This window comes from Galeopterus variegatus, unplaced genomic scaffold (genome assembly GCF_000696425.1).
Source record: "Galeopterus variegatus unplaced genomic scaffold, G_variegatus-3.0.2 Scaffold6417, whole genome shotgun sequence".
NCBI classification, from domain to species: Eukaryota; Metazoa; Chordata; class Mammalia; order Dermoptera; family Cynocephalidae; genus Galeopterus; species Galeopterus variegatus.
The window spans coordinates 70,001-76,401 of NW_007732528.1; positions in this window are offsets into that span (position 1 = coordinate 70,001).

The window sequence follows — 6,401 nt, forward strand, 5'->3', positions numbered from 1 at the left end:
TGTTAAAAAGTATATATACATAACCATAAAGAAATGATAAATGTTTAGGTAATAGATATGCTTACTATTCTGATTAGGTTATTATCCAATATATGCATGTATTCAAACAACAAACTGTACCCCATAAACATGTACAATCAAAAAAAATTTTTTAAAACAAGTTTATATGCAGTATCTCCAGTTTTCCAGAGTTGCCAATGGAAGGGAATTCCGGCAGGGGAAGGAGCAGCTGACAGGAGAATCCATGACCCCCCCAAATCACTTTCACTTTGGGTAATTTTCATGAATTTACTATTACCAATCCTTGAGATTCTGAGCAGGTTTATTTACACCTTAAAATTCAATATTTACATTAACACACCTGTTTAATGCTGTTTAAAATCATTCTTAGGTGAAAAGATCATTTTGTTCCAGGAATTAATACATGATATGGTTAGTAAATAAATTATATGCAATGTAAACATATTAGGTCTCACTGGCCTGTGACTATACAATAAGGTCATATGTCATAATTTTTTTTGAGGTTAAAATTACATACAATAAAAAGTACATATCATAGGTGGTTTAGTTTGATGTTTTAGCAGTTTTATACACCTATGTAACTGCCATCCACAATAACATAGGACATTTTCATTACCTCAGAAAGTTTCTTTGTGCTGCTTCCCAGTCAATTCCCTTCCCCTGACTGCAACCACATGTTGATTTCTATCACCACAGAAATTAGATTTCATATAAGTGGAACCAAATATCAGCATAAAGTTCTTAAGATTTATACATGTTGTTTATGGTAGTAATTTGTTCTCCTTTTATTGTTGAGTAATATTCCATTGTTGGATTCTACTACAATTTGTTTATCCATTCATCTAGGTAACATTTGGTATCCATTCATCCAATTGTTGGCTATTATGAGTGAGCCTCCTGTTAATAGTCTTTCATAACTCTTTTTGTAGGCATATGTGTTCACTTCTTTTGGCTAAATACGTCAGAGTGGAATTTGCTGGGTCATAGGGCATACGTATGTTGAACTTTAAAGAAACCGCAAAACAATTCTCCCAAATGTATGAGCCATTTTACACTCCCACCAGCGATGTATGAGAGTTCCGGTTGCCCTACATCCTCACTCACGTTTGGTGGTATTAGTGGTTTTTTTTTATTTTAGCCACTGTAGTAGGTATAAAACAATATCACATTTTGATAACTAAAGGCGTTGGGCACCTTTTCTCATGTGTCATTTTTATATCTGAGGTATTATGATCTGAGCCCTCATGAACTTGAGTGCTGAAAATCTGCTGCCTTTATGCAGATGTCTTCCAGTTATTTCTGGCCATATGCATATGATACCTCACAGGTTTCCACAAACCAGTCTATCAGTGTGAGTCAACATTTCTCTCTACTGCTCAGGCTCCTTCTCAACTTTTAAGCCTTCAGTAAGTCCCCCTTCGATGCTTCTCATTATGAGTCCTGTGCCTATATATGGGGCAGGGTAGGTGGGAGTAGGTGGTGGGGGTGGGATGTGAGCGCATGATCTGTTGCCTGGTTACAGGAATGTGCACCATCTCCGTGGTAACAAGGGAAAGGACACTGTAGTTTCCACTGCACCCAAATGGACTTCCAGCTTCCTCATTTTTTATTTCCACAACTAATCGGATACCTATCATCACTACCCCTAATTTAATTTGTTTGATCACATTATATTTATGAAAATTATTGGGTTCATTAGTTATTTCTTTTTAAAATTTTTTTAATTGACACATAATAACTGTACATATTTATGGGGCCCAACTAATCGGATACCTATCATCACTACCCCTAATTTAATTTGTTTGATCACATTATATTTATGAAAATTATTGGGTTCTTTAGTTATTTCTTTTTAAAATTTTTTTAATTGACACATAATAACTGTACATATTTATGGGGCACAGAGAGATATTTTGATACATGTACACAATATATGATGATCAAATCAGAGTAATTAGCGTATCCATCAGTGCAAGCACTTATTTTTTTGTGATGAGAACACTTGAACTCTCTTCTAGCCGTTTGAAAATATACAATAAATTATTAATTATAGACACCTAGCACTACTATAGTACACTAGAACTTATTCCTCCTAACTAGCTGTAAGTTTGTATCCATTAACCAACCTTTTCCTATCCAGCCTACCCTTTATGCTTCCCAGCCATTAGTAGCCACTATTCTACTCTCTACTTCCATGAGCTCAACTTTGGTATATTCCATGTATGAGTGAGAAAAGGTTCATTAGTTTTTCTTTTACTTTTTTTGAAAGGCAAATTAAAACCAATGTTAGGAAGACACAATCTAAAAGTAACACATCACCTAGAATAAATTTCATCCCAGAAAAATGGGCATCTATCGAACCAATTTTAACCTCTACTGAGAGAAAGTTTATCATGAGAGGAAAAAAAAAGTCTTATGTGAAAGGAAAACAAAGTCTTAATCTTTTTGAATCCAGTTTTTTGGTTTTTTTTCCTGGCTGCTGGCCAATTTGGGGAACTGAACCCTTGACCTTGGTGTTACAAGGCTGTGCTCTACCCAACTGAGCAACTGACCAGCCCTGAGTCTAGTTTTAATAATTCAATTAGTGAGATTTCCACCACTTCCTGTAATGGAAATATCTGGTAATATGGAATAGTATTGAAGCTACTGTCATCTTCCTGTATTTAATAAATGAAACCCATAAGACAAGAAGCGTCTTCTTGTGAGATTTTTATATCAGGTATTATGATCTGAGCCCTCATGAACTTGAGTGCTGAAAATTTGCTGCCTTTTTATCTTTTTTCTCTATTCCTTGGCACTTAGCATAATGCCTGAGCTCTAAGAGGGCTGCAGAAAATGCCCGCTGAACTGAACCACTTTTTAGTCTTCTTAACATTTTTTCTAAGCAATATTATCCCCTTATCCTACAATTTTTTAAAAAAGTATAATTCAGCAATTATTTAATATGCTGTCATTTTGGTATCAAGTCAAGTGTTCATTTTTTCCAGAAGTAAATAATGATACAAGTTTAAGTTGTAAATATTTCCAAGCAATGAAATTTTTATGTTAAAAAGGCAGTAATCTTTTTGATTGCTAATAGTAAAGTCTAGATTTGGATATGAATGTTACTTTTATTTCCATGTGGAAAGTGTTTGATTACTCTAAGCCTATTCAAAAAATACATTTACAACTTTATTTCTATCACATAGGCCATAAGTACTCATTGTAGAAAATTAGAAAATGCACATAAGCATACATAATAAATAATCGGGGGTCAACAATTACCTTGCTCTTCAGTGACAATGTAATATATTGGAATGAACACTGGCTCACCCACAGGTTGGCCTAGATTTGTGTCTCAAGTTGACCTCTTCCTAGAAATGATTTTACTTCTTGTTGCATCAGATTCCTCATCTTTAAAATGGAGATAACAATGGTATTTTCCTCATAGACTTCTTGTGAGGATTTCATGGAATAATGTATATAAAATGCTTGGCAACAGAGTAAAATGCTCTGGGAGCTGTTTTTACTATGATCCTTCCAGATCTTTTGCTATGCATATATACATTTAAAATAAAATCAGATTGTACTGTGCATATTGATTTGTAACCTGTTTTCCACTTAATAAAATATGATAAATACCTTTTTTTTAAATAATCACGTAGTAATCTGTTTTTTGGGCATGCAAAAATATATTTAACCAATATCTTAATTTTTTTTATATACGTTACAAATAACCTGAGCTGATTTAGTTGTTGGGTTTCTTTTTTACTGAATTAATTTCTATACTTAAAATAATAGTAATTTAAGTAAATAGATTTTGATTGTTTTTCATGCTCTTTATTCTGTCTTTGACTTAGTATCAGAGAGAATTTCCATTTTTCAGTGGAAGTTTGCAGAATATGACTATGTGATAGTACTGCTTTGTAGAGTCCTTAAGTAGTCAGGTGAATATTTTACAAACAAAAACTACCAGCTTGAGCCCCAGATGCTGGCCTTTCCCAGTTTACCTCCTCTGCTCCCTGCCCTGCTGAGACTCCCTCCCCAACCCACTTGTGCCTTATCTCTGTATCCACTTCCTTCTTGTCTCAGGTCAGGAGAACCACCTGGCTGTAACATCACATGCCTCACAGTGGTGCTAGGCTGTCATACATCACTGCCCACAGCTTTGCCAGCACTAGTTCAGCCATGAAGAATCAAACTCCAGAGTGAGCTGAACCACAACATCCCCTGGAGGTAAGTAACCATGACCAACGGATTCTTTTTGGCTTTCAAGTTCTCATTTCTTCTCTTGGCTCCCAACTGGACTTGAGCTGTGCTTTCTCTCTGTGCTAAAACATCAAATACAAGTACTGGAGATCCAGTTCCAGAATGGTGGTGTGAAAAGCTTCTCTGACCTGCTTCCCAGTGAAACAACAATAACAGGTGAAAATTATATTTAAAAATAAAATCATTTGAAGTCTCTGGAGATTATTCAGAGTGCATATGACAAATGAAAAAATATTTATTCAAGAAAATCTACTAAATCTTGGATAGTGAGAGTCTATTGCACTCGAGGTATGACTTGCTTCCTTCCTCTCCCACCTTCAACTCAGCATGATGAAAGATCCTCTGCGTTGGTGTGGCCAAGACTATGGGACTCCTTCCTATTGCCCCAGCTCCTAGTCTCTCTCCCAGAGTGAAGGCTGCCAGCATTTCTCATTCCCTTCAGCTCCATGTTGTAGAGGCTAAATTCCAGGTGAGTGCAGCCAAGAAGTTGGGGGCCCCCTTCCTTCACTCAGCCCCCACTGCTAGGGCAGAGGCTCTGCCTGAGACATGGCTGGTTGAGAAAACTGGGTCGCAATTGCTCTTGCCCTAGCTTGCTTCTAGGGCAAATTCCACTTGCTTTTAGGGCAGAAGTTGCACACTAGAAGAGGAAAGCCAAGAGGATGAGAGGCTACTGCTCCTGCCCAGCATGCTGCTTGTAAAGCAGTGGTGTCCCTTTGAAAGAAATGTGCCACTGTTCCCACCCCCAGCTCTGGAGCAGTAGTGCAGAGGTTTTGCCTGAGGAGAGAGCAGACCATAAGAACAATAAGCTGTGAGCTCTTCCCATAGAAACTGACTTTATTTGAAATAGAGTGGGAGATAGTTCATGCCTAAGGGTGCTCTTGAAAATAATGGAGGTTAAGGTGACAGGGGTGGGGAGGAGAAGCAGGGAATGGAAACTGCCTGTGAGAAGGTCCAGATATCAGACTTAGCAAAGAATTCAAAGTAGTTGATAACAAAAAAATCTGCTCTGACCAGGTCAGCTAAATTATAGTACCTTGGGAGATCCAGAATAAGTCAGCAGTCATGTCCACTTATCCTGTATAACATTATCATAAGACCATTTCACTTCAGAGCAGAATCATGGCACCAGAAAGTCATAAAGTAACCTAGAAGCTTCTTGTAACACTTACCCTACATCCCTGCATGTAGGATGTAACCTAGTAACAACCCAAATCTATATGTCATTTACAACCAATAGAAAAACTGATGAAGTGATTAAGTGGGGCTGTCCCTTCTCTCTCTCTCTCCTTTGATTCTTCCCCATCCTTGTACTTATAAAATGCTAAGCTCTGCTGGCCCTTTTAGGAAGACATCTCTCTGGGTAACCTGACCTATGTGTTTCCTGGTTGCAATTGTCATATTGGCTCAATAATCCTGTGCTTTATACGTTCAGCCTCAGTTTCTATTAGGACAAATATGTTTAAAGAACTAAAGGAAACCACGCTTAAAGAAGTAAGGGAAGACAGAAATTTTATACACACACACACACACTCACTCATATCAACTAATATTTTGGTTATACATTTCACCTCTAGAACTTTCATTTGATTCTTTATGTACATACACTCACATGCATATATATGAATGTATATACACACATATACATCCATATATGTGTGTATATGCACATATATGTGTATGTATATACATAACATACCTACAAATTTTCATTTGGTTCTTTACATATATTATACAAATATATACAAGGATACTTAAGAAAGTTCATGGAAAAATAGAATTGAAAGATAATATGAATCTTTCCATGAAATTTTTTAAGTGTCCTCATATACATATATATCTGTCTGTCTGTATGTATGTGTATAAAGAATCAAATGAAATTTCTACAATTGAAATGTACAACAACCAAAACAAAAAATTTATTAGAGGGCCTCAACAGTAGATTTGAGCTGGCAGAAGAAATAATCAGCAAACCTGAAGATAGATCAATAGAGATAATGCAGTCTGAAGAATGGAAAGAAAAATGAAGAAAATGAACAGATTCTTAGAGAAGTGTGGGACACAATTAGGTGCACCAACATATGTATAATTGGAATAGTAGAATGAAAGACAGGTGCAGAAAAGACACATTTGAA